The following is a 4,614-nucleotide window of genomic DNA, read 5'->3' on the forward strand; positions in this document are numbered from 1 at the left end:
ACTTATGTAAATGTGCATTCAAACAACTTTATATTAAAAGTTAAATATCAAGTGACATCCATAGTAGCCTTTCTATACATGAATGAAAAATGTACATGTACCATATTTTATAATGCAATTTTAAGTTATCATTGTTTTAGACATCTACATCGAATTATACTTTATTCATTCAAATGCAAAATGCAGACCACATTTTGTAATTTGCAATTTTAATAGATTCAATTTAAATAAGTCAAGACAAAACAACTTTAAACAAAACTAAGAATCATCTACTAACATTATAGGAATGATTGAATGAAAAATGTACCAACTAAATGCAAATATGTAAAACATTTTAAAGCATCAAGTCATGCATGCATCATGCAAATTGTGGGCCATGTTTTACAATGCAATTTTATCTAACTTAGGTAAGTGTGCATTCAAACAACTTTATATGAAAAGTTAACTATCAACCGACATCCATAATAGCCTTTCTATACATGAATGCAAAATGTACATGTACCATATTTTATAATGCAATTTTAAGTTATCATTGTTTCGGACATCTACATCGAATTATACTTGATTCACTCAAATACAAAATGTAGACCACATTTTGTAATTTGCAATTGTAATAGATTCATTTTAAATAAGTCAAAATAAAACAACTTTAAACAAAACCTAAGAATCGTCTACTAAAATTATAGGTTTAGGAATGATTGAATTAAAAATGTACCAACTAAATGTAAATTTACTTTCATTACACTACATATTCATGAACTTAAATATGTAAAACCAAGTTTTAAGCATCAAACCATACATCATGCAAATTGTACCATGCAAAATGTACATAAACTCCAAATTTAGCATGTATTAAATCATAATAAAGAGTTCAACATTTAAAATATGTCCAAAATTTGAAAATATATAATAAAAAGCTGTCAAATAATAATTAGCATCAATTCATAATAATCATCTACTAACACTATAGGTATAGAAATGATTGAATTAAAAATGTACCAACTAAATGTAAATTTACTTTCATTGCACTACATATTCATGAGCTTAAATATGTAAAACTAAGTTTTAAGCATCAAACCATACATCATGCAAATTGTACCATGCAAAATGTACATAAACTCCAAAATTAGCATGTATTAAATCATAATAAAGAGTTCAACATTTAAAATATGTCCAAAATTTTAAAATATATAATAAAAAGTTGTCAAATAATAAGATGCATCAATTCATAATAAAGAGTTTTACTTTAAATATCTCAAAAATTTATATCATGATAAAAGTAAATATAACATTAAAAAATTGTCAAATAAAAAGTTGCATCAATTTAGACAATCTCGTTCAAATATATGATCTATCAACCTCCTCGTGCTCTCCTCTGAATCATGGGTGTCCTGCACAACATGTGTAATTGCATATATACATAGGATTATGTACTTTAAGCTTAAATTTTAATTTTTTAAAATTAAATGAGAATGTAAGATCATAAAAACAAAATTATAAAAAAATTTCAAATTCCTTGCAATATCTCATGGTGTTTGCCCTCCATTGTGCCTTTTTGGTGTTCATCTTGCATTGCTTCCTTTTGGATGCCATGTACAATACATGTACATGTATAAAATTTTTTAATTTCATGTATGAAAATGCATAAACTCACAATATTAAAAAAAAAACAATATCATAATTTAAATATTATTGTTTAAATATAGTTGTTACTTGAAATTATGTCTCTACATGGCTCTCTATTTAAGCCTTTTCCATGGTCTGCCTCTTCATATGGTCCTGATAATGAACCACACTTGTTGGTTCGAAACGCGTCCGCCAAAAATTTCTCCTATGTGATTTCTACCAAAAGACTTTCCTTAATTCATTATGGATCACAAAAGCTTGAATATAAAAATTGAAAAAATCATTACATGACTTTTTCAAATTGTTTAGATGATACTATCCCTATTTTTGACTCCCTCGCTAAAGTCCCTGGACAATGGAAATCATCTCCCCAAACCTAAAATTTCAAAATTTCAAAATTATAAGATAAATGTATACATAATTTTTTACTGAAACTTGCACTTTAATTTATAACAAAACATGAGTGAAATATTCAATACTTGTGGCACATCTCCTAATAGGGAGGAAAAGGGAAACACTATGTCTAAAAGATTGTTTGGAATTAGAATCTATTTAAATTTAATTATATATACATAATTATTTCTTTTAAAAATATGTCAGGTCACAATATACTGATTTAATAAAAGTAGAATAATAATTGTATCAACATGAACTCTTCAAAAAAACTAACATCTCTCAAAATATCTTCATTGGAACCTGAACCTGGGACCATGACATTATCAAAATTTTCGTTCAACAAACAAGTTAACTGCAAATGGTGAACATATGATACATTTTTGTTAGACTATATCTGAAAAGCAACAAAATGTATTTGAATTGACATTAACATGTATACATTACAAATTACATTAAAATATCAACCCTGACCATTGACACATACCGATCCCACACCCTCTTCTTCATGAATAATTAGGTCTTGCCAACCATTATGACAAGCCTTTTCATATGCTTTAAGCTCCTCAGTATTCATATTATCTATGTCCTCATCTGTTTTATATACAAAATTAGCACGTGCATTACCTTATGCTATTTGCCAATTTAGACCAATATCAATTCCGGTCAATGCACTCTGTATGTTGTCTATAATGACATCCCTTCCTTCTCGACTAATTTGAGAAGTGGCATCCATCTTTGACCACAAAGTTACTAGACGAGGGGGTTGGCATAGCAAAGGTGGTTGAGAGGGAGGACATTCAGTATCAAGTAATATGCCCTTACGATTATATAACCAACCTTTCCCGATGTCATAATATTTGGATGGGGGGTCATTATAATCAAGTTTAATACCAAAAAAAAATTCTACAAAATAAATTAGAACCTCATCATTCCATGACAACTTTCCATATGCTGCAAGGAACCTATGATACAAATGGTAAGCTATATCAGGGTGTTTGAAATATTGCACCTTGAGCATCTTTCTTTTCATCCCTTCTTTGAAATTAAACATAGATTTTGCATCTTCTTTTGTAACCCTTTTATTAACCTCGGCCCATTTATTGGGACCCATCACTGCTTCCTTTCTATGCCTCATCATATTTATAAATGAATCCATGGTTGGCCCAAGATTCTTGTAAACATCAAGAAATGAGCTTAGAGAGTGCGTAACTATTTCTAAGCTTTCTCTACTCTTTGCAGGGAGCTCCAAACTCCCAAGATCTTTCCTCAATTTAGAATAATGAGTTTTTCACTTTTGTAATGTGCATTGTTGGAGGTTTGTCTCCCAAGGAAGCTCATTTAGAATATCAGATGGATAAAAAGTAGTTGGTGTTTGGCCTTCTTCTTGAACCGTTCGGTTTCGCTTACGTCTACTTGGACCAACATTTTCACCCTTTGGATCAATATATAAAATCACATAAATATAAAAATAGTTGAGCAAATGTATTCATACATGTATGCAATATAGTCATGTATAATTTACCTAAATTATGTTGACCACTTGGAGAATGTTGACCACCCTAAGATTGATGACAACCAGGAAAATGTTGACCACCTTGAAATTCATGACCACTCAGAGAATGTTGACCACCCTCACGCGATGACATTGTGAGCGAAGCATCTAAAAAAATAGAAAATCAATTTTCAATATTTATGTATACATACATATGATTCTACTTATTTATCATTTAAATAAATGTACACACACACACACACACACATACCACGATGTGAATGATGGACCTCCCCTGATTCATTTGATAATCTTTTTAATCTACGACCTTGACCTCCCGCTCTAGTAGATGCATGAGACTTTATTGATGTTTGCCTCGAAGAATCATGTGGAAAATGATCATCCATCATATGGATATCTATAGATATATAGACATGCATGATATTTAAAAATTTACCTTGTGGATTTACAATTCTTATTTAAAAAGATCAAGAATTCAGAAAATTGTTGTAACCCTTGAAGTTACAAGATGCATATAAAAATCTTGAAATTTCTATTTAGAAAGATTAAGAATTCAGAAAATTGAGATAACCCTTGAAGTTACCTCATGCATTTAATTGATTTAACCCTTGAATTTACATCATACATTTTAAGATCTTAAAATTACTATTTAAAAACATTGAAAGAATTCATAAAATTAATGTAACAATCTGAAGTTATTCATTTAAAATATTCTCAAGGCTAAAAACACAAATGTTGAAGCATGCACATTTTGAAAATTAAATACAAAATTTTCTAAAATGTGTCAAGTTCATCAAGTTGTGCTTACATAGTGGGGGTACACTTGGTACGAATTGAAAAAAATACATGGTCATTAAAAATGACACATTGATAACTAAAACACACACACATCAAAGATATCTTACAATGTCCATAAATAAATATTGATGGAGAAATTCTTAACAATAATTCATCTATCACACACAAATCTTGAAATGGAATTACCCCATACAATAGATCACTAGACATCCTATTAACATTTGCACAATGTCTTATGCTAAATGATTGAAATTGACTAACAATATTTTTTGCTTCTCCAT

This window comes from Pinus tabuliformis, chromosome 6 (genome assembly GCF_031772625.1).
Source record: "Pinus tabuliformis cultivar Carrire ecotype Pingquan chromosome 6, CPIR1, whole genome shotgun sequence".
NCBI lineage: Eukaryota > Viridiplantae > Streptophyta > Pinopsida > Pinales > Pinaceae > Pinus > Pinus tabuliformis.